The sequence below is a fragment of the Acinonyx jubatus genome, chromosome A1 (assembly GCF_027475565.1).
Source record: "Acinonyx jubatus isolate Ajub_Pintada_27869175 chromosome A1, VMU_Ajub_asm_v1.0, whole genome shotgun sequence".
Classification (NCBI taxonomy): Eukaryota; Metazoa; Chordata; class Mammalia; order Carnivora; family Felidae; genus Acinonyx; species Acinonyx jubatus.
Genome location: NC_069380.1, coordinates 13,314,430 through 13,339,931, shown reverse-complemented (window position 1 = coordinate 13,339,931; position 25,502 = coordinate 13,314,430). Strand labels below are relative to the sequence as shown.

The 25,502-nt window shown below is 38.7% G+C and overlaps 1 long non-coding RNA gene across 3 annotated transcripts in view; it reads left to right on the top strand.

Moving 5' to 3' along the window:
- The window catches only part of LOC113600780 (uncharacterized), a 71,624-nt gene that overhangs the window by 23,195 nt on the left and 22,927 nt on the right, over positions 1-25,502 (top strand). For all 3 annotated transcript variants that reach the window (XR_003421870.2, XR_003421871.2, XR_008294987.1), the window contains one exon: positions 13,193-13,394. This is a non-coding gene — a long non-coding RNA (uncharacterized LOC113600780). The remainder of the gene's footprint in view (positions 1-13,192; positions 13,395-25,502) is intronic.

Sequence of the window (25,502 nt, the reverse complement as noted above, 5' to 3'; positions counted from 1 at the left end):
AATATTTTCAGTTATTATCAGAGCAAAACCTTCCTAGACTTATAAAGAGAATTCTGGATTTCCAAAGTTATATTTGTGCAAATGAGCTTACAAGAGTTGGACTTAGAACATGTTTAAAGAGTACAGTATCTATCAATAGAAGGTGAGCTAATGCAATATAAAAAATAAGTGTTGTGTAGCCTTGAATATGTAAAGATTAAGCACTGAACGTTGCCTTATCATTTGTTTGGAAGGAGAATTGGAAAATGCATGAAAAATCAGTCATGTTTAGCAACCACAAATGGACCATGAGCTCATAAAACTCAAAGAAATCTTGAAAAGTCAGTTAATTGGGTATTAATTTAATCCATATTGGAGGCATTGAATGCTGTGTATTTGTCTTTCCCATCCTTACATATTCAGGAAGATAGTACTGGACACAGTCCATAATGATCAGTTCAGTTGTTCAAGGACACCCAGGGTTAGAGGTGGAGCAGGGTTCTTGACCCAGGTTCTGACATTTCTGTTGGTCACAGCTCATACACTCTGTGATTGGAAACCACTTTTAAAAAAATGCAGGAAAGAAGATTCCTTGGTAATGAGAACAGAAGCCATTGCTGACCGCAGAACTTGAAGGGTCACTCTCAGAGCTCTGGGACCAGCAAAAGTTACCCAGAATGCAGTATTTACACGAATTAGACTAAACCATTATTGAGCTTTTCACCAATTGCCAGATGCTAAGAAAGAGCCTGGTCATTTGAAGGGCAGTAAGATAAAATTTCTGTCCTGGAGAAGCTCAAAATCTGAAATAGCATTATATCAGAAGTAGGATCAGAAACATTCATTTATTCAACATATATTTATGGAAGTTCTATGTAGCAGGCACTGGTCTGGACATCAAAAGCAGGAACAAAACAGATATAGGTCCATGACTTTATTACATTTGCTTTCCATTGGTGAAGGAGGGAGCCGGGTGGTAAATAGTAACATGATTGCCTCTATCGTAAATGTGGGATTTTAATGTATCGAGGTGAATGAGTGCTGATATGGAGAGGCTAATGCCATTGTAAGATATATATATATATACGCACACACACACACACACACACACACACACACATATATATACATGTACATATATTTAAGTTTATTTATTTATTTATTTATTTATTTTGAGAGAGAGAGACAGAGAGAGAGAAGGAGAACTCACACAAGAGCACCCATGAGCAGGGGAGGGGCAGACAGAGAGGGAGAGAGAGAATCCCAAGCAGGGTCTGCACTACCAGTGCAGAGCCCAACTCAGGGTTCGATCTCACAAATTGTGAGATGCTGACCTGAACAGAAATCAAGAGTTGAACTCTCACTTGACTGAGCCACCCAGGTGCCCAGAAAGAATATTTTTGTTACTTACATTTCCTGACAGGAGGGGATACACTATGCCATTCAGGGCTCAGGGGGAAGCACCAGTGCCAGCCAGAGGCAGAAAAGGAGCATGGGAAAAGCCCAGGTGCGTCCTTTATTGTGTTTTCCATAGGAAAGTCAAGGCAGAGCAGGGTTTGGCTAGTTGGAATAATTCCAGCAAGCTTTGGGGCTTACAGATTTTCCTAATGGCTCTCTGGTACCTTGTCCTGAGTTTATTTAGGGCCAAAGAATATTGTTTGGCCATGTAAGGATTCAAGGAGATGGCTGAGGTGTGGGCTTTGGATTGATTAGTTTGCATGTGAAAGACCCCTGGACAAGGACTCTGCTAGTCTAGGAATTGTCTAAACATGAGAAGAGCAAGTTTCTTTCCAGTCAGTGAGTCCACAAATGCCAGATCAAGAATACAGAAAATAGGAAAATATATGTACTATGATTCACCCTGTGAAGAATGGATGATGAGTAGACAAATACAGAGTCTAAGAAAACATAGAACAATGATAAACAAGTAGAATCATCCAATGTATTGTAAGGTGATAAATGCTACAGAAAAAAAAAAGAAAAAAATTGAGTTTGCCTTGGGACTTAGGGAGTCCTGGTGGGAGGCATATGAATAGATTGCAGTGTTAAATAATTTGGTTGGGTCTCATTGAGAAGGTGAGATTCAAAAAAAGACCTGAGCCAAAACTTGCTTCTAAATAGAGATGTTAATATTTTAGGATTATAGCAGTTACTGAAATTTAACACACCCATAACATAAGTCATTTACTTATTCATTCAGTTGGCTCTCAGATATTAAACAAATTAAGCATTACTAAACAGATACAATGGCGAGCTAAAAAAGACATAGACTGCCGTCTAAAAACTTAACATCTAGTTGAGGAAACAAATATTGATGTCATGAACTCACAAATAAATGTTTAATTACAAGTGGAAAAGAGCTACACTATTTAAGGGAGCCTGTAATAAATGTGTTTGATCTAGTTAGGGAAGTTAGGGAAGCCTTTACTGAGATCGGAATTATAGTGAGGTATTGACTAGGCAAAGAAGAAAAAGAAGACTATCCAGGTATAGAAAATATCATATGCAAAATCCCTGAGATGGAAGATGTTTGAGAAGTGGTGAATGGAAAGAGCAAGGTAGACCACGGGGCAGATGAGGCTGTAGGGGTGTGTAGGGGGAGGCTGGGAATCATGCAGGCCCTTCAGGCCACATTAACAGTAATACATTTTCAGGGTTCCTTGGTGGTTCAGTTGGTTAAGCCTCCAACTCTTGATTTTGGCTCAGGTCATCATCTCACGGTTTGTGGGACTGAGCCCCATGTTGGGCTCTGGACTGATGGCCATGGAGCCTGCTTGGGATTCTCTCTCTCCATCTCTCTCTCTCTCTCTCTGCCTCTCCCCTGCTTGTGCTCTCTCTCTCTCTCTCAAAATAAATAAATAAACATTAAAAAAAAAAAAGAAAGTTCTATAATTTCCAGAGAACAATGGCCAGTGAAGGAAGGACTTTAAGCTGGGATATCTAACATATGACCTGATTTGGCTTTGAAAATGGATGTAGGTAGGACAGCGAGAAGTTGGAAGTCCAGGTGAGAGATGATGATAGCCTGGAACAGAGAGTTGTGGGGCAGACAAGAGAGAAAGAATGGTTTGGTGATGGATTGGATAGAGCAGTGATGAAAAATGAGGCATCAAGGGTGCCTTCTGGTCTCTAGTGCTTGTGGTGGTGCCATTCATCAAGACAGGGGGCACTGGAAGAGGATCAGGTCTTATGATGAAGATCAAGGAATTGATGTCAGACACTATGTGATTGAGATTCCTCTGAGATATGTTTGAGGAACACTCAAGTAGGCAGTTGGTTTTAGGGCTCTGATCTGAGGAGGGATGCAGCCTAGTGATACACATTTGGGAGGAATTAGTTTATACATGTAATTAGTATATAGGAATTAGTTTATACATAGGGTTGGGTCACATTTCCAGGAGGGAGAACCATAGAGTCAGAAGAAAGACCATCTGAAGCCTGGAGGACCGAACACTTCTTTACCTGAGTAGAGGAGAATGAAACTGCAAAACAAAACAAAAAAAACAAACAGACAAAAACAAAAGTAGGCATCCAGTGTTCTTCAGGCTGCAAACTTTGAGGTCAGCCCAGGAGAAAGCATGGATACATGAAGAATATCTGCCCTCTGATTAAACTGATTAGACCTGCTTAGAGCTCCTTTTTCAGATTCAAACTCTGAGCCTCTACCCTCACCCAGGAAACCCCCCGCTGAATCCTAAACTTTCTGCCTATTACCTGAAACATCCCATTGCTCATAGATGAGACCTTATTTAAAAGCCTTCTCTCGGGGCGCCTGGGTGGCGCAGTCGGTTAAGTGTCTGACTTCAGCCAGGTCACGATCTCGCGGTCTGGGAGTTCAAGCCCCGCGTCGGGCTCTGGGCTGATGGCTCAGAGCCTGGAGCCTGTTTCCGATTCTGTGTCTCCCTCTCTCTGTGCCCGTCCCCCGTTCATGCTCTGTCTCTCTCTGTCCCGAAAATAAATAAACGTTGAGAAAAAAAAATTAAAAAAAAAAAAATAAAAGCCTTCTCTCTATGGAGGCAGGCCGAGACAAAGTCTATGGGCCCTGGAGCAAACCCTCTTTTCTCTCCCCTGCAGGCCATTTTGAGATAAAAGAAAGGAGGAAAGACTAACGATGTGCCCTTTGAACATTTCTAGCCTCTTGAACTATCAAGGAACTCTGTTTGTCTCTCTGCTTCCTATTGGGGGTTGTATAAGTTGGACATTAAAATACAGGCTTTATAGGTAGACAAGACCTGGTTTAAATCCCAGGTCTACAATTAATTTGACTATGTGAAGCTTGGATTTCTTCATGAGTAAGATGAAAGTGATCATACCCACCTGTTAGGTTTATTATGAGGATTACAGAAGATGATATAGACTGTAGGGAAGAAATGTTTTCCTTTCTACCCTTCCAGGTTCTGTGGCTGGTCCAATAATTAAATTGACATAGATAGATACAAAGAAGAAAAAACATACATTTGATTAGTACATAAACATGGGAATTTCACAAAGATAGGAGACTTCCAAAGACAGCCAGATAATTGAGACTTCTATACCATCCTGAGCTAAGGGATGTGTTCCGGTTTGGGACTTCTAGGTGAGGGAGAAGGCAATTGAAGGAATGTGGGGGGTAGAAAAATGGTAAACAGAGGTTGCCTTGCTATGTAGATGAAGTCACTCAGGTGAAAAAAAGATGTCATCTCTGGGAGTTGCTCTCCCTGGAACAGGTACCATTTCTAAAAGAAATTCCCTTTATAAATGTAGATTTCCCTCAAATATGGGGACATTTATACTTTCTTTTAGGCCATTAAGGGGGAGATAAGAGCTTTTCCTTAGTCAACTGGGTGTTGGTTGCCCTCAACTCAAAATAATCCACATAACAAAGTGGTAAATTTGGGCGTAGTATATTCTGAATCCCTTCAAGGTAAAGTGTTTTAGTACAGTACTGGAACATGGCATGTATTCAATACATGAAAACTATGGCTTTATTTATTCTTGACACGCACTCTGATTTCTCACCATTTTTAGTCAGTCTGAGAATCACCACCATTATAGAATTGAGAGATAATGTAAAACAAAAAATCAATATGCTCTCAAACTGTAAAATTTTATGGAAGAGAAAAAAAAAGGAATCCCATGGAAGCCTAAATATTTATTTGCAGCAGATTTATTAATCTCATAATATTACCCACAGGTTCACATGCATCTAAACCTACTTCTGCACATGTATGCTTCCTGCACAAGAATGTCATGGTTACACTATCCATCCAAAGGGGCTTTGACATAGGTCTCTGCAGAGAATTTCATTGTAAGATCTCTAACCCTAGATCCTCTTGATATCTCTTTTAGGAAATACAAGAAGTTTTCTTAGCTCTTTCCATGTAGCTTATTTATCATTCTATAGATGATAACTTTTTAAAATTTTTTAAATGTTTATTTATTTTTGACAGAGAGAGAGAGAGAGAGAGCATGAGTGGGGGAGGGGAGAGAGAGAGGGAGACACAGAATCCGAAGCAGGCTCCAGGCTCTGAGCTGTCAGCACAGAGCCCGACGTGAGGATTGAACCCACAGACCATGAGATCATGACCTGAACTTAAGTCGGACGCTCAACTGACTGAACCACCCAGGTGCCCCTGTAGATGATGATTTTACCATCTGACATTCAACAGTGTCAGAGTCTGTTCAATCTTGCTTGAATCTATTAACCAACGCTTGGCCAGTGCTGGGATATGACTGAACTCTGGGAATTTCCTGAGCCTTGTTCAAGCTGGTCCCAAGTTTGTCATTCATTCTTTTCTAGTCAGATTTCAATGTCAAGAATTGATATGCTAAATCATGTTTCCAGGTGGTCTCTGAAAAACTATTAATTCTTTCCCCAAACTTCCATGATTGACTGTTAGTATAAGTACAGTTGTTAAATTACGATTCCCTAATCATTACTGATAATTGGTAATGTGTTTATAGAGGTAATTGTTATTCTTAACTTTGCTCTGATTTATGATCAATAATTGTTTACCATTGCATTTATAAAATTAATAGTAAAATGGCCCTTGAAACAGTTTGATCTAGATGTACCAGTCATTTCTTCTTCAATGTAGTCTTCCTGGTAGAAGCTCTAACGAATCAAATGTGACCTTTGTAGGAGAAGACACATAGGATAGTGTTTCATTGATTTAAAATTTCATTTTAAGCCCCTAAACCTCTCTTTCAAACTGATTAACTGCTTATGAAACAGCTGTTTTATTTCCTTCCCTCACATGTGCCCAAACTCCATGAAGCCATCTGTGGGTAGTGACATAGTCTTGAATGGGACCCACAAAAGTAATAGAGAGGAGTCTTTCTCCAAAATAGTTAGGCCTTATATTTGGTGTCAGAACTCTTCAGCATATAACCTTGTATAAATCACTTGACCACTCTAGGCTTCATCAATAAACAAGTATGAGAACACTTCTTCGTCCAATCATCTGAGATTTATGGAAGCTCTTCTTCGCTAAATGTAAGTTTTATAAACTGCAAGGGCCTTATACAACTGTAAGTTGTTATTAGCCAACTTTCTTTTTAATCAGTACATCGGGAATTTAAATTTACACACACACACACACACGCACACACCATTGTGATCTCTACATGTTTTTTATTAGTTCCTTTACTAAATACCTGTGTTGCCTTCTGGTACAGATACAAATGAACTAATAGAACGCATACACACATGGGATTCTCCCCACTAGAGCTTCCCAACAAAGCTTAACTACAAAGAAATTCAGAGAAGAAGGTGAACCTGCTCTATAATACTCTTTGTGTCTATTCTAGATTTTTGATTAGCGCATTGCCTTATGTCAGTTATTTTTACCCCCGTTTCTGGAGGCCTTAAATCTAACCTGTTAGATTTTTCCCTACTATTAGTCTTCCAAATGCAGTCACTTTTTTGGTATGATATTGCCTGTGAATTAAGAACAAGATGATGCTCAATATTATCAACAATTATTTAATTTCTTCTATTGTTTACATTCATCTTTCCTCATGTGCTTTATCTCTTTATACCCCTTCTCTTCCTAGCACCTCATATGTGGCTAATGCTTAGCACATTCTCTTTGGAATAGGGTATTATGGAACTGGAACCTCAAAACAATAATTTAATGAGGTATGAAATTCAGGAACAGCTATTAGCAGTTTTTTGTATGAATAAAGAATCTTAGTTTTGCCTCCTTTTGCTTTCCCCACACTGGCAGAATGGAGATTGGAATCCCCTTTGTTAACCTCAAAATTATGTTTTTAGCTAGATACAACTTTGGACTAAGATACTTTACCTCTCCTTGTTTTGTTTTCCTAATTTATGAAAATAAGGGGGTAGATTTGATGACCTAGAAGGCCCTTTTAGTGCCTTTATCTTAAAGTTGGGTTCTAAGTCATAAAATATTTACTGTACCCCTGTGTGTAGTGCTTCTAACCCTAAAGACACAAAGAGTCATAAAGTACCCTCCCTAATCTACCAAAACTTCATAATCCAGCTGGAGGGTTAGCAAATGCTAATGTGAAGATAAAGAAAGTTTCAATGTCAAACTTGCTAACTCCTCCATGACTCACACACAAAAATAAGTCTTATGGGTGTGGACAGAAAGTCACTGTGTCTCCAAAGTATTGACAAATGGATTGACATCCAGACCTCACAATTTCAAAGTAAGGAAGATGTCCCTCAAGTTAATAATGGCTACAGGACAATATTAAGAGGAAAAGAACAAAAGTTGTTTCTACTGATAGAAGGGAAAAGCTCATATTAAAAAAGTCAATTAAAAGGAAGAAAAATATCAGTGGTAGAGGTGGTACTCATTCAGTTTAAAACTAATATAGAGTGTATCATGAAAATCTATAGTAAAACATTTCAAACTTTTTTCACTTGTTTCAGGGTTCTGTATTCATTGAACACGGAATGAAAATAAAAATCAAAGCAAAGCTTTAAAAGGACAGAGATATGTAGGCTAATGGACAATTTGTCTGAGGGAATGGCTTTTAGGGCTGAAATTTCTCTGTGTGTATTTTCCTCAGAATTTAATGTTTTTAAAGATGGTGCCCTGTGAGTTACCATGACAACCTGTAGATATCATCTTAAAAGGCTAAGGCTACAGATCTCAGCTCAAAGTATTATATCCACACACTTTTAGAAAAAGCCTGTTGATGCACTTTGGATGGGCTGAACAACAAACACATGGAGTGCTTGCTGCTCTAACGGCTCATTTCTTTGAAATATTTTAACATGGCTGAAGCTACTTCTATAGTGTTGACGGACACCCTCCCTCTCATTTCATCATTACCTTTAAAGTCTGAAGCATACTTCATTTTCAGCTCTTTGTTGAACTTCTACCAAGACAGGCAAATGTCAAGGCTAAAGCTCATTTCCTGTTTTACATGCTTCCTTCCAAAGACAGTAAAGATTCAAGTGTTGTTGGTCCTACTGCGATTTTAGAGCTGTTCTTTGTCATTGGGCTGTGTTTTCTCAGGATAGTATCCTTAGTCATAAAGCTGGGCAAAAAGCTGACAACTAATATGCAGTTGCAAAGAAAAGGACTGGAGGGTACAGATGAGGTAAAAGTTCCCCAAGGCTTGGCTGGTTTCTGCCACCTTTGTAGTCCAAGGTGGCTGCCTGGGGCAGCAATGATTATGGACGCTGCTAAACAGTCACCTTCTTAGACAATCAAGTTCAGCAAATTCCCCGAGACAGAATAATGATTGTGATCATATGTTGTCTATGTGTTTTGCACTGATTAACCATGGGATGGGACACGAAGATACTTAGTTGAGTAATTGAAAACAAATATCTTCAACTAGTTTAGGTAAATGAAACATTTTTTTTTAGAACCTGCTATTTAAAAAGATATTGATAATGCTCATTGCTTGGTGGGATTATTTTGTAAGCAGTCTGAAACTCAGACTGTCAGCTGCACTGAGAAGTGGCTAGGTGACACAGCGTTCAGTGACATGAATTTGGTTTTTTTCCCCTAAAGTTTCATTGGGTACCCTCGCTTTGGCTAATAGGGCATTTCTTTGCATTTACGAGGACAGATTTGGAGTTTGAATATCACATGGGTAGCTGAACCTTCCCAGACCAGAAGCACCATATGGCTGTGTTCAAAATCATTTGATGGAATGTGATACATTGAAGTTCTCTCAGAGACTTAGTGTTTTGTAGTTTATGGCCATGGTAATCTCAGGCCTTAAGGATGTCAAATTATTTGATGGGTATGAAATAATTTGCCCTAATTTTCAGTGATTTTTTTTGGTTATGATTATGATTATGATTTTGTAGTGAAGACTGAATTATATAAACATTGAATACCCAATGTTTTATTTGTAAGAATAATCTTTATATATCACATGATTGCTCTGCAAGAACTTAATGAGAATAACAGAACAACCATAATTTAGTGTAATTAATGAAGCAAAAGTTCTTGTTAGGTCATTCAACTAATGTGACTGTTGAAGTAATTGGGCTGATATTTATGGGCTTTGGTGTTGTCTTAGTATAAATGCATATTCCTAAGAGTTAATGGTAATTATGTTTTAAGCTTATGAGAATGCACTTAACAAATGATTTTCAAGGGTAAATTATCTTCACGAGGCAGAGGAAGATTGTGCTCACCAAATTCACTTAGATAAATGAAGAAAGGCTTAAAGGAAAGTCTGCATTACATTTCAAAAAGTATTGATACTGAAAAATGAACAATGAATAAGTTAGAAGAATATATTTGAAATGATTTTTAAGACTCATCCTAGTGAAAGTTGTGTTCCCAAATTGACAAATATTACCATCACCAAATAAGGCAGAGAAGTATTAGATGAGATGAAGCTAATACCTGGGTGTCTTTCTCCTTCTCTCTTATCTTTCTCTGTCTCTCTAATAATGCTGCAAAACAATACGCAACATAATAGAGTAATTTTATATAAATTGGTCTGATGTAACAGAGGAAAAAGCGTAGAATGGGATTATTGACAACACCAGTTTTTAATTCGTCACTAAAAATTTTACTTTGAATTGTAACAGAAACCATGATTTTTACCTTATCACTCTTTCTAAATATTCATGAGAAATATCATTTGCAGTTATGAAGTGTATAGGCAATACATTTGCCATTGGCAAACTGAACATTTCTATCCTGTGAAAATGTTAACAGACTGACAATTGTTACTAGTGAGAAAGGAGAACGGATTCAGAGTTCATGGAAAAGAGGAGGAGCACTAGGGTTTGAAAAAAACTAAAGTCACATTTTTCCCCTTATAGAAGGAATACAGCTTTGTATTCAGTATTTGTTGTTTGCCTCCCCTTCCCGACAGCAGCTTGGATTTTTCTCTGGGAATCTGTGTCTTCCTAATTTTCTTTCCACTTGGTATGAGTAGGGCTCCCAGAGAGACTAGGGCAGAGCACGTGACCAGCGTCAGTCAGTGCTTAGCATTCTCCCACATGTAATTAGTTTATTTTGAGCACATGACTTAAGGCAGACTGATCAGAATGGATCTTAGGAGTTTGGCTGTGCATGTGAACTTGAACCTAAAATATTCAGCCCCTAGAACCGGGACCTCAAGGGACAGCCTTTCTCAGAAGGAGCCAACACAGGAAGTATAATTTAAAAGAGAAATAGAATCCTGATAAACTACTTTGAGCCCCTGTATTTAGCCACCCTTGAGGCAATGCTTATCCCAGAACCACTGCATTATGAAAGCCAATAAATTTTCTTTATTTCATAAGTTAGTTGGGCTGAGCTGTGGCAAATAAATCCTAATACATACATTGCTCCCCACGGGAAAATTGGAAAACCAGAAAGGTGCAAAAAAATTATAATCACCTTTGATTCAATTTTAATATATTTTCTTTTCTTTCTCTTATTGCTACATAAACAGAGGCAACTTTGGTTATAGTTTTCATGTGTTTTTCCATTTTTTATCCCTGCATAAACATAAAAATTTTAATTTTTATCAATTCAAGTTATTTTTATGTATATGGATATATGTTTTTAACATACAGAGATATATATCACAAAATTAGAGTTATGATATATTAATACTTTTATATCCTTGTTCTCATCTAACATTGTGTCATGAGCATTTCCCCATTTCATTAACACAATTTTAATGGTGGAATGATATTCCATAATATACACAAACTAATTTAACTTTTCCATTATTTTTGGACATTTATGTTATTTTCATTTTTTAAAAACCATGTTGTTTATGTTATTGGTAAGTAAATATTTGTCCAATTTTCTATTCTTTGCGTTGGTTTCCTTGCAGGGACATTATGGACCTTAAGTGGATGTATTTTTAAGGACTCTTGATATATACATCAAATTGGTTTTCAGAAAGTTTATACTAATTTATATTCCCAAGAATTTTGCCAAACTAGGGCATCATTATTTCTTATCATATTAACTAATTTAATAGGCTCTCATACTGTTATGTTAGAATTTCTCTATTTTACTTTTGGGAGGTTGAATATTATTTTTTCATGTGCTATTGATCTTTCCATTTCTGTAGTGAATCGATATTGCTGTCCCTTCCCTATTTTTTTTAAGTGTATTTATTTATTTTGAGAGAGAAAAAGAGTGTGTGTGTTCAGGGAGGGGCAGAGACAAAGAATCCCAAGCAGCCTCCATGCTGTCATGGAGGAGCCAGACTCGGAGCTCAGTGCCACAAACCCATGAAGATTATGACCTGAATCGAAATCAAGAATTGGACGCTTAACTGACTGAGCCACCCAGGTGCCCTTTGCCCCTTTTCTTAGTTGTTGCATTTGAGTTGTTTTTATTTTTTTCTTAATGATTTTAGCCTCTTGTTTTCAAAGTCAGTGATTGCAGTAAGTAATGTCGTACCATTAGCTATTTTGGTCCTTACTGGTACATCACAAATAGAGTCCTTGGGACTGTCGACTGCCCTAATTCCAAACTAACCCTCGAATAGATGTTTCTTATCTAAAAGTAGCAACCAATTTGGCTTTCTCTAAAATGGAGGGTCAGGCAGTGAGTTTGGCACCAAAAGCTAAAACATGCAACTTCAGCATTGCCCATTGTTATTGATTTAACTGCACAAAGAAAATTAGTGTCCTGTTCATTATGCAGCATTGTAGCTCGCAGATGTGATTTTTATTTAAGGCATTTGTTCGGTGTAAAATCCTGCTGGAGGGTTTGAAACAACTCTTTCTTCCCATAAACTGTCATCTACCTGCTTGCAACTTTATTTACTAGAAAGAACACATTCTGTTTTCTGAGGGTAGTGTTGATTTTTCTTCCAGAAGAGCAGCGCAACACCTTGTCAGTTCTTACTCAAAAGGTTGTTTCCTCATATTTTGATGTTAGATCATTTCCCAGAGATGAGAGATAAGGAAACAACTTCTGAATACGAGTCTACAAAATCTCTGCTTTCAAAACCTGCTTTTATTGACTGAGTCAACTTGGCAGTGGATTTTATTACTGTATAGTACAGAAATCTCAATCTAAAGAAGGAGGAGGAGCCAGGTAGGGGGGAGGAAAAGGGGAGTGAAAAAGTCTACTCAGTTAAAACTTTTATGAAAAGCCAAAAAAGTCTCAGTTCTGCTTTGCTTCTTCTGATGAAATCCTAATTGCTGACAAAGACTTGCTAATTTCACTATGAGAACCCATATCATAGGTAATGTATAATTTTGTAATAAAATACATCTCTTTTATTATTTTCTTGACCCCCACCTAATAATTAATCATCTAAAAGTGTTTAAAAAGTGACACAGAGTCATTTTAGTGCAATATTTAGTGCTGTTCCCCATATTTAGATACATTAATGGGGTTATAACATTGCTCTTCAGTGTGAATTACCACAAAACCTGAGCACTTCCCATTACATTTTCCTCACCATTTATTATCCAGCTTTGATATCTTGATTATATTTATTATAATATCTGCTAAAATTCCTTTCTGGCAAGTTAAAAGGCATATGTTAGGAAGAAGTAAAAAATCTTTTCTTTCTCATGGTTTTAGCATATGTTTTGGTTCTGATCAGCCAAGATTGGATTTGATACCATTCTTTGTAATTTGTAAGTATAAGATAATATAAATATTATTATAACCATGTTTCAGTTTAAAATTTCCTGAGAAGAAATAGGTAAGCGAGCCAACAATTACAATACAGGGTGACAAATGATATTGATTCATTCAAGAAGAGGGGATTGAGATTTATGAAGTCAAAAAAAAAAAAAAACAAAAATGCTTATTTCCAGGGTTTCTCCTGTTGTGGCCTCAGAGCTGTTGGTTTTCTTCTGCCTCATCCACTTCTCCAGGCAGAAGTACATCAGCGGTTGATTTCCCCAGAGCAAGAAAAGAAGCAGTAAAAGATTTGAAGGGATACGTGGTAGTGATGCAGGGAAACGTGCCTCGAAGCTGCAGAACTGTGGGCTGGTGGGGACACCGCTTCATGACCAGGTAAGGAGAAGGAGGGAGGGAAATGGATGGGGAATCTGTTAGGAAGAGGGAGGAAACCTTAGAGAATTCAGAAAGGGAAGATTGGAGAGGCTCTGGCGAGGTGCTCCATAGAATGGAGTAAAGCCTGAGCAGAGATAGGTCCCAGGCCCACTGCCTTAAGCCTAGCTCCAGCAAGGAGCTTCTCTCCTTCTCTCCCCGCGACTTACCATATTGCCAAACACCAGTGTGGTTCTGGCCTAGTCATGTCATTCCCGGATGACCTCCAGCCTCTCGCCCTCTGAGCTGTGATTCCTTCTGCACCAGAGGTCTCTTTCTGAAACACAGATCAGATCCTATGTCCTCTGATTTGAAATCATTTTGAATGGGTGAAAGACGAGTGAAATGTCTCCAAAGAAATTGTATAGTAAGCACATGGAAAGATGCTTACTGTTACGATAATTAGGGAAATGCCAATCAAAACGACAATGAGAGAGCACTTCACATTCATTAGGCTATTATATATATTAAAAAAAAACAAAACAGAAAATACCAAGTATTGGTGAGGATGTGGAGAAAATGAAACCCTGGTGCATTGGTGGTGGGAATGTAAAGTGCCTCAGCCACCGTGGAGAACAATAGGGAGGGTCCTCAAAAAAATTAAACAAGTAGTTCCCATTTGATCCAGCAATTCCACTTCTGGGTGTACACCCCAAAGGAGTGCAAGCAGGAGCTCAAAGACGTTGAGAGCCCCGTGTTCATGGCAGCATTCATTCACAATAGTCGAAAGATGGAAACAGCCTGTCTTTTGGTGGGTGAATGAATAAACAAAACATGGTATACACATACAATGGAATATTATTCACACTTAAAAAGGAATGAAATTCTGGCACATGCTATGACATATGTTGAACCTTGAAGACATTATGCTAAGTGAAATAAGCCAGTCCCGAAAGGACTAATATGAGGTACCTAGATAGGTAAACTCATAGAAACAGGAAGTCAAATGGTAGTTGCCAGAGGATGGGAGTGGGGGAGGGGGATGACTGTTTAATGACTAGAAAGCTTCAGTTTGGGAGGATGTAAAAGGATCTGGAGACGGATGGTTGTGATGGTTGTACAACAATGGAAATGTACGTAATGCCACTGAACTGAACTCTGTCATTGAACCTGAAAGTGATTAAAATGGTAAATGTGATGTTGCGTGTATTTTAAAATAAAAAATCACTTTGTGGTCTCCCATTAATTTTGGGATAAAAACCCAGTGTATTAGCGTGATATATCTATCTTTCAAGATACGATCCCCAGCTCATTTTTCCAGCGTGTCTAATGCTTGGCACTTCTTTGTCCTGTAAGAGTCAACTCAGCTTTTATCACCTTCTCTGGGAAATCTTCCCTGACCCACCTCGCACATCCCCCAGTAGCAGGCCCTACCCTCATCTTGCGCGGGTGAGCCTCCTCTTATCTATCATAGCAGTCTGTGTACTCTTTCATCTATCATACTGAATTCAAAATTTTTAAATTTGTTCTTATCAGTTAGCCCCCATCAGGCTGTTAGCAACTTGAAGGTGGGGACTGTCTTTCATCTCTGTGGCTCCACTGCTTAGAACGTGGCTTTATGCCCTGTAGATGCTTAATATACGTTTGCTATCTGAATGAAAGAATACAGCTGATTGGGGAAGAAAGGGAAATTCAATCCTTGGCTTGAGCCAAGGATTCTGTCTGTAAAAAGGAATAATAACAGCACTCACCTCTCAGGATTTTTGGAGAATGATGTGACGTTGGTAACATTAGTAAAATATTTAGAAGAACACCTGACCCATAAGTACTCAATAAATGTTAGCGATTTTTCACTTTTATTATTGCATGACCTACGAAACTTTTAAAATAAGATTCTCGTATTCCTGGTGCTTGGGTGGCTCAGTCGTTAAGCATCTGACTTCGGCTCAGGTCACAGCCTTACGGTTTGTGAGTTCAAGTCCCACATCAGGTAATCTCCAGCCCTACTTCAGGTAAAATACAAGCCCCACTTTGGGTGAGCCCCCCTTCTGTCTCTCTCTCTCTTTCTCTTTCTCCCTCTGCCCCTCACTTGTGCCCTCTCTCTCTCTCTCTCTCAAAACAAAAAAGATTCTCATATTTCCTTTAGAGTAAGGATTGTCAAAGGGAAAGATGGGGTAGAATTTAGCAAGGATATGCCAGAGACAGACACCAGTCCCCCTGGATTCCAGGCTCTGCTGTGGTTTGCCTTCAGAATTGGTGAGAGGCATGCCTGCTTGGTCTGAGCAGATGGGTGGTGGTATGGAGGGCTCCTATTCCAAACCAGCCTTTCCTGATATGGTTGTGGCTTACACCACCCCCAAGCCTGTCAGCCTTCTTGATACTCAACCTCCTTCAGAGGTGGCACCTCCTTTGGGTGCACAGGGGACTTTCCTTAGGAGGAGGACCCTGGAGGCCACTTCCCACTTGAAGATCGCTAGTGTGCTTGACAGCCTGATCTCCTGCCCAACCTCACTCTCATAGCCCAATACCACAGGTCCCACAAAGCAGGTGGCGTTTCCATTTGGGTTTCCTCTACTCCATCAGGGTAGTTTCTTGAGTCCAATTAAGAACAAGGAATGCGCTCAGACTGTATTTATTGCCAGATCCTTCCTGAATTTTCCAAGTTTATTTTTCTCATTTCTCCAAACTATGCAACTGTCTAAAATGTGTATCAAAGAGGTATATGTCAAAGAACACTTCTAAAATTACACTATGATTTCTGCTGGTGGCCTTTTCTCCTTGCCCAGTTAGAGCTCAGGGAAAATCTGAGGAGATATCCAAAAGTATGTTTTATATGTGGGTCAGAGGTGTTTATTTTAGCCTAAAGGAAATAAGGGAAGATCCTGGATCCTGAAAGAAGAAATAGCTTTACCTGAGAGCACATAGAGGGGGCACTGAGAAAGCTCAAATGTTTGACCAGGCCTTTCTGCTTTTATAATAGAATGGAAGCAGGATCAACAGCCTGGAGACCAAGAAGATAAACATTCTGTAAGGTTTTGTAGCACAATGATTGTTTTTCTGAAGTGATTAGGACTAAAAGTCTGACAACAGAAAGAGCCTGTGTGCTTGACTTTGGGGCCATAAGGAGGAAGGAAGCTGTGGGAATGTCAGCCCTTTGCACTGCTTGTTGTGTGTGTGTGTATGTGTGTGGTCACAAAGAGAAGAGTAAAGCAGACCGAGTCCTATAGCCATGACAAGGTGAAAGAAAGCACATACAGGTGGCCCCAGGGCTTAACTCTGGAAAGACATACTTATGTGGTTTCCAAGTAAGCACTAATGGCAGTTGGCTCAAGAGCAGCCTTGAGCTCTACGAGAGGGCGAGAACTCTCTTGTGAATGTTTATGACATTTCTGGTGGTAAATGCCTTTCATAGCTTGTCCCGTAAGCTGTGATTGGAAGGAAATGTGATCTCCTTTCCCCATAATTTTACACTCACTCTCTTTATGCTGGCAAAGGCCATGGCTGACTCCGCCATTCCCCTAATAAGACACCCTTGAGTGGCAGTGTGGTTCTGATGTTCCTTGAGCAGGCAGCTGGAGATCATGGTGAGGAGCAGGGGCATCTCTGTCCTCTGCAGGATGTGTGGAAGATGGGATTGAAAAGAAAAGAAAATGATATAGAAGAGAACAATGGCATAAAAGTTTAAATTTGGATGTGTCCAGGGCTATTCAGAAGGATGATATTTGGTCCAGGGCAGTGACCGCAGGGCTGGCACACATCCTACCCACTCACCTGTTTCACTCTGACAGCTGTCATCTCCATTCAACCCGAGACAATTGAGAGAGCCAGGAATTACATGCTTTATTGCATTATCCAGGCCATTGTTCCCCTCTATTAGTAAGGACATTGACCAGAGTTACATCTCATGCTATATCTATTATGATTTAGACTCTGCCTACATGAATACTGAAGAATTGGGTCAGACTAAAATTTACTAAGTCCTGCAACCAAAATTTTAGCAAACTGTGTATATGTTAAAGGTCAGAAAATAGGTCAGTGAAATCCAAGATAATAGGATAATAGAAACTGTCTAAACTTCTGGTAGTCATACATTATTTGAGTAAATAAATCAGAATGACAAATCCGATTGTTAGGAATATGGTTCTATATATTCAGTATTTATTTATATGAAACTTTCAGATCCATATTGAAGCATTAATTTTAATACTTCAACACCTCAAACTTATGTACATAATTGAAAGAGTAAATAACTACAGACTCCAGTGTTAAGAAACTTAAAAAACATTTTTTAATGTTTATTTATTTTTGAGAGAGAGACAGAGCATGAGCATGAGCATGAGCATGAACATGAGCAGGGGAAGGGCAGAGAGAGGGAGACACAGAATTCAATGCAGGCTCCGGGCTTTGAGCTGTCAGCACAGAACCTGATATAGACTTGAACCCACAAACTGTGAGATCATGACCTGAGCTAAAGTCAGACACTTAACCGATTGAGCCACTCAGGCACCCAAAGAAACTTTTTACTATGGTTGTTTTTATGTGATAAACAAGCTTTTTCCTTCTCTTTTCTCTAGATATTAGTGTTACCTTTAACTCATTGATTATAGTACACATAGTTTAATCTCTTAAAGAGCATGAGTATTGATATATTTATCTTTCTATATTCATGCACAGTCCTGAAACAAGAAAAGAGTCTTTATACAGCGAGATTTCGCTGTGATGAACTCTTGTCATTTGATCTTTGTGAGAAAGAGGGTAAACAGTGTTAGGTCAGAGATTTTTATTTTCCATCTTCCTTTCCTGAAAAATAAAATAGTTGTGTATCCCTGGAGCTCTAAACAGTTCAGCAAATTGAAGAGTTAAATATGTGCTTAAGTGTGATTCCAAACCATCTGACATAGAGAAAAGGGACAATGTTTTGTGGTATTAGTTTAGATTCTGAATCTCTAACACTTGTATTTATAACTTAAATGATGCAAAATTTTCAAAATGTTAAAGAAAATTCAGAATTGCCTACAGCTTTCATTTTAGAGGGTCTTTTATAAGAAATTCAAAAAGAAACAAAAAAAATTTAACTATACAACATTTTTATTTTTAATACTCAGTAGAAACCAGCATTAATTCAAAGGACAAAAAATAGACTGGGGGAAATATTTGCATTAGATATAGATGTGATAGATAACAGTATATCCAGAATATTTACTATTCAGCAGCAGAGAGATCTTTATAAATTAAACTATGTCAGTCTTTTGATGAAACTCTGACCGGCTCATTTTGCTGAGTAACAGCCAGCACAATTACTATGACTGAGGAGGTCCAGGGTAATCTGATGGACAGCTACTTCCTGCCTTCCTTACCTGCTTCCAGTGCCCCCCTCCCCACCCCCCCCCGCCCACCCACCCCTGCCCTTGTCCACTCGGCCCCACCCACATTGGCTTTTTGCTGTTCCATGGATATAACACATCTGCTGTCATTTTAGAGCCTTCCACTCTTGCTGATGCTTCCCTTTGGGATGCTCTTCTCTAGATATTCCCTTGGCTCCACCTGAAGATCTTTGCTCAAGTGTGCTGTTATCAGTTCCCTGAACAACTTACAAAAAAGAGCAGCCTCTCTCACCTGGGCTTTTCCTTTTCATTGTTTGTTTTCTCTTTGGTACTTTGACACATTCCTCCTACTTTTGTTTATTTGATTTTAGGCTATCTCCTTCCACTAGGCAGAGCATTTCATGAAGTCAGGGATTTTGTTTACTGCTCTATCCCTGCAAAAGTGCCCTGAATGAGAAAAAGATTAAATTCCATTGGAAAAATGGCTATAAAATTCACAGAAGAAATCTAAGTGGTCAATAAATATATGGCGAATGCTTAAATTTGCATAAGTAAAGAAAATAGACAGTAAAGGAATAAGATACCATATATTTACCCATCAGACTGGCAAGAAGGTTGAAATCCAGTGGCATCCAGTGCTGTCAGAAACATGAACCATTGGGCTCTCCCCTTGCTTGCTGGTAGATGCATGAACTGTTGCTACATGTGGGGAAAATGATCTGTCAGTATTTGTTAAAATGAAATGTGTACATCCTTAAGGAAGGTCTGGAATTCATGGAACCCAAAACTTAACATTTCATTACCTTCATTCATTTTTGCTTTTCGTTCACTATTCTTTAAGAAAAGTAATGGAAAGTTACAAGTACAAGACTAAGTCTAGACCATTTAAGGGGCCTGTACAACCAGGGCTCTGAAGCTGAAACTTCATTGGCTTCCTGGCAAATCCTCCTCCATTATACGTACCCTCTGACTATAGCCCCATTTCTGGGAAGGAATCAAAATAAGAGCAATAAGGATTGAGAGTTTCGGTACATAAAAGATGTATGTATAAAGCTATCTACTACATTATTTTTAGTGGAATAGAAATTGGTGACAATCTTAATATCTGTCAATAATGAGAAGTTCAAATAAATATAGTACATCTATTCTATTTATTTCCATTAAGCTATTAAAAACAATATCTATGGTATATTTATGCAAAAAAACTGTAAAATAATGTGTTTAGTATAATCCAATGCTGATAAAATCAAGAGAGAAGTAAGAGAGAAAACAAAAGTAACACCACATCTGTCCATCTGTGTATATATTTACATAGATGTGTGTGTGTGTGTGTGTGTGTGTGTGTGTGTGTGTATGAACAATACAAAGGTATAGAAAGATACACATTATTATCACTGGGTACTTCAGGTCAGGAGTGGGGGTGGTAAGGGATGGGGAAATAAATAACAAATTTTTATTTATACATTATTGAATAATTTAACTAGTTTCAAAAAAATACATTCATACTTTCACATTTCTTCCATAGCTTTATTGAGATATAATTGACATATAACATGTGTAAGCTTAAGGTGTAAAACATTTAAGTTAAGCCACTTATGTATTGCAAAATGATTACCACCATAGCATTAGCTAACACCTCCATTCCATTCCATAATTACCACCGTGTGTGTGTGTGTGTGTGTGTGTGTGTGTGTGTGTGTTGAGAACATTTTTAAGATCTACTCTCATAAAAACTTTTAAGTACATAATACAGTATTATTAGCTATACTTACCATGCTATATATTAGATTCCCAGAACTTGTTAATCTTACAACTGGAAGTTTGTACCCTTTTACCACTACTTCCTAATTTCCCCCCTTCCTCAGCCTCTGGTAACCACTATTCTATTCTGTTTCTATGGATTCAGTATTTATTAGATTCTACATATGAGACCATACAGTATTTGTCTTTCTCTACCATACTTCAGTTAGGATAATGGCTTCAAGTTCCATCCATGTTGTTGCAAATGGCAGGATTTCCTTCTTCCTTGTGGCTGGGTTGTTTCCACATCTTGGTTATTGTGAATAGTGCTGCAATAAACATGGGGTTACAGATAGCTCTTTGAGATCCTATTTTCACTTCCTTTGGATATATGCCCTGAACAGGAAATGCTGGATCATATGATTGTTCTATTTTTAATCTTTTTGAGAAACCTCCAAACTTTTTCCCATGGTAGTTGCACCAATTTACATTCCCACTAAGAGTGCATAAGGATTCTTTTCTCTCCACATCTTTGTCAGCACTTATCTCCTGTCTAATATATTCATACTTTCATAATTTAAAAAAGGAATACACATTTTAACAGAAAAAAAGAGACAGACCTGTCATTGAATGTAGTGTTGGTTTTACAGCGGAGATGGTTATACTGACAAAACATGTTTGATTTTGTTGCTCATTGGCATAGAGCTGGGTAACGTGCAGCACTTCTCCTAGAAGGCAGACAGAGACAAGAAAAATGTTAAGAAAATTAAAGGTTGGGGTGTTCATTGAGGAAATGATAAAATGCAAGCTATGCTTAAAAAAAAGAATGGATGATGAACTAAAGGATAACATTACAGCAGAGAATTGGCATAATCAATAGCAAACAAACACTTTGAGAGGCAACTCTTAGGTCAGTGACCTCAAGAGGGGCAAGCACCCAAGGGTCAAGATAGACACTGACCAGAAACACTAATTATGATACAGTATCAAAATTAATGAAGGGATATCACATGCCAGGCGCTGTGTTGATTACTGTGGCCTAGCTGAGTTATAGTCAACCAATGAAGTGGACACTTTTACTACACCCATTTTATAGAAGGGACAGTTGGTTCTGACAGGTTCACATGACTAGAAAACGGTGGAGCAAAGACCCAAGCACAGGCCTGTCTAATCCAAGCTCTTGTGCTTAATTGCTATGATAATTGGCCTCCTAGAAATATAATAAGTATATGCACTTTTTTGGATCTTATATCTATCAGGCAAGAGGTATTAAACAATTAATAAGAGGCCGAGTTGGCCTAAAAAAGTACTTTCTAGTAAGAACTTGCAGTGTTAGAGACATCGAATATGTAACTTCATGTAGGAGTTGAGTCACATCTGAGCCACCATTTGTCCTGCACCAAGGGTTGGATGAATTCTAATAGCAGCACGTAGCATAGATTAAGAAATTGGTTTTATTGGGCAAAGGGCAACTTATAGAGCCAAGGGTCAGTAAGAGAAGAGAAGGATCCTTGTGTCTATTTAATAACAGGCATGCCAGGGTCTGTGTGCTCTGGGCCAGTGGTGTGGGTCCACATATACCTATAAAGATGGCAGCCCAGTGACTTCCATTATTACAGATGAACATATGTATTGAGAGCCACATGTGTTGAGCATACAACATGGGTACAAAGAAGACTCTGGAACTTCCAACTTCAAAGAACTTAAAGTTTGGTTGGAAAGTCAGACAAGGAAGCAGATATTGTGATTGTGATGTAGGGGCTATGACAAAGGCAGGTTCTGGGTCCTTGGGGTGTGAAAGAAAGGCATCTGATCAAATTTTGTGCAGTTCAGGAAAGGCTTCTTAAGAGAAGTCTTTCTCAAGGAGAATCTTTACCTCAACTACTTCAAGTTAGGGGACTAGACTAAATGAGTACTTTAGCCCTTCCTTACACAGAGTTCTGCGACACTGAGCACAGAGGATGGAGCCTATGGAAAGGACTTCACCTCAACTTCTAGGCTTTCCTACTAAAGAGAAGAGAACAAAAGGGTTTTGAAGGACCACGAGAGAGAGATGGCTAGGGTGACCATCTCTTCAAGGGTTTTTTGGAGGCTTGCTGGATTTAAAAATTCTAAACTAAACAATGCTAATTAAATTGTTGACCGCTGCAGTAAATAACTGCTAAATTGTTGTGGGATCTCTGACTTTGTCAGAGCTTCTAGATTTGAGGAGGTAACTATGTGCTGGTCTGAAGTGACACTTGATCTGGAGATGGGTATGGAAAATGAGGTCCTCCTACAATCCTCCCTGGACTTGAGATTTTCTATTCCACCTGCCACCTGTTTCTTTCTAGAGATTAGGAAAACAAGCAGCCTCTTGGACTATCAGACTGAGCTAGTGGCTGTTTCAAAGCCATCGGCCAAGAAAATGAAATTGTTTATACATTCTTTCTGCGGTGTTGCCTTCAAATTTCTTGATTAAAAAAGAAGGGGAAAAAAAATAATGACCTAAGTGAACACAGGAGAAGGATGGAGGGATAGAACAGATGATATTTATGACTGACTGAGAATTTCAATCCCAGCAGCTAAAATGATGAACTAGGGATCACTGGAAATGGAAATAGTTGACTTAACAGATGGTAGGCGGCTCTTGTCAGAGAAGTCTGTTCTGAGCATGAGCCTAATTGAGTAGTTCATATCTGTATAAATTAACATTTTTTAAAGCTATGATATTCTCAGGAGAATTTTCAGGGTAAACATTTAGAGTTTTCCAGGTCTTTTCAGTGGAAAACGTGTCATTGGACAAAGGTTAATTTCACCAGTTCAAAAATTATACATTGGAAATTCAAATGGACCATGATCTGTCTTAAAAATGATGCAAACATTTGAGAGCTGTAATGCACTTTTTTTCTGGCTCTCATGATGTTCTTCTGTAAGTTCTGTTGTCTGAACAGCTCCTTGGGGCAAACATCTGCCTACTTGAAATCTTATTAGGAAAATAACTTCATTTAAATCTTTCCTCATAGCCCCTCTCATGCAAATTTCAGTGTATAGTCAGGCAGGCCAGGGAAAATTGAAGTAATTAAGTATGTCTAAATTAAACTATTTTGTTATTTTTATGTTTATTCTATAGTAATTTTTACACCCAACTACACGTTTAACACTGAATATCCATCGTTTTTGTTTTTCTTTAGATTCCTTAAGATTGGTCCAGTAACACCTAGAGCTCATGCAATACTGTTGGGGGGCTTGTTGTTCCTAGGGACTTTAAAACTAGACACTGCTAATAAAGTGACAGGTGTAAGTCCAAGTGTAGAACTCACACAGCAGCACGACACTTTTTTATTTCTAAGAGAAGAAAATCATGTAAGACAGGGAAGCAACAACACACAAAAAATGCTAATCCCAGCTCATAAACACGAGAAGGAAGAGAAATTCATAGTAGATTGGTGATACTTGCGGTTTAACCAAGAATTCTTAGGGTCAGGGGTGCCTGGGTGGTTCAGTCAGGTAAGCGTCCAACTTTGGCTCAGGTCATGATCTTGTGGCTCGTGAGTTCAAGCCTCACAATGGGCTCTATGCTGACAGCTCAGAGCCTGGATCCTGCTCGATTCTGTCCTCTCTCTCTCTTCTCCTCCCCGGCTCACACTCTCAAAAATAGGTAAACACAAAAAAATTTTTAAAAACGAGTTCTGAGGAACAAAAAAAATTATTGGTAATGCTTGTCATCTAGGGCATTAAGTAAAATTCAAATGATCTCCTTTTCCATTTTAAAATTTTAACAGAAAATATTTATCCACGGTTAAAAAAACATTCAAAAAGAATAGAAGGATGTAAAATAAAATAAAAACTTCTCTCCCAATCCTGAAAGTCTTCTACCTGACCCAAGCTTCATTCCTCCAAAGGCACAATTTTTTTACCTTGACCGTTTTGATTCTCCCAGTGGCTACCTCTGTACCTCTAAATCACGGGATTACAGCAATACTTTTGGGGGCGGTGGGGGGGGGGTTAAACAAAACAAATTAAAAGTACCCAGTAACATCCCATTGTGAAAGATGACACATTCAGCCTACTTCAGTTTCTCTCCACTTCTCCCACTTACTCCTTTTTGTTAATTATGTTATAAATTTTGGATTTTGTTTTGGTTACCTCTATACCTCTCTATAATGTACTCAGCTCTTGTCATCTGTCAACTTTAGACAGTCTCTCCAGACACCTATTAGGAGAGAAAATATGGCTTCATCCAGTTATATTCCATTGCACTCTAATGAAGACAGCCTTAACAACCCACAGGCCAGTTTTCCCAATCCTCCCTTGGTGGATTATAACTTTTTTAGAGAAGAGTTTTGCAGTTTTAGCTGTGAAATACCACTGTGGTTGGGGTTTGAGAAGTAGTGGTGGGGCAGACCTCCTGGCAGGGGACTCATAGACAGACCTTCAATTGCCACCAGATTTTTGCTTTCTCATTCTCCTCACTAAGTCTAACTTCAAGCTTCTCCTGAGCTTACCACAAAGAGTGTTTACCACTTCTGATGCTAATTAGGGACTTCCTGCATTCTTTTTTATCTACAAGGATGATCTCGGTAAATTTCCATCCTCTGAAAATTTGTCAAAATCTCTGGCTGGGCGATATACTCACTCATTCTCAATGTTATTATGGATCTGTTGCTTTTGTGCTTCTTTGGGGGAGGGGGTGAAGTACATATGCAAGGGCCGCCCGCCATCTTGAATAGAAAGTCTTGATTTTTGCATTCCAATCTTTCCTCTTTAGTCAAAGCTTTTGACTTTCTTCTGCTTATGTAGAGATTGGAATGAATACAGTCACTCCCTCTTCAAATACATGGAATGTCTTCCCCTGTCTTCACCCCTTCCTTGTCCTTCAGCCCTCTCTGACTCAGTGCCAAACAGCTGAACTATAGCCTTGCTTCCCACTACTTTCTCACGGGACCCTTTGCTCCCATCACACTGAATTGTTCACAATTTCCTGAAAATAACTTTAATTTCCTGCTTTTATGTTTTTGTGCTGTTGTTGTCCTCCCCCCACCTCCCAGAGTGCTTCCTCACCTCAATATCTGCCCCTTTCAACACT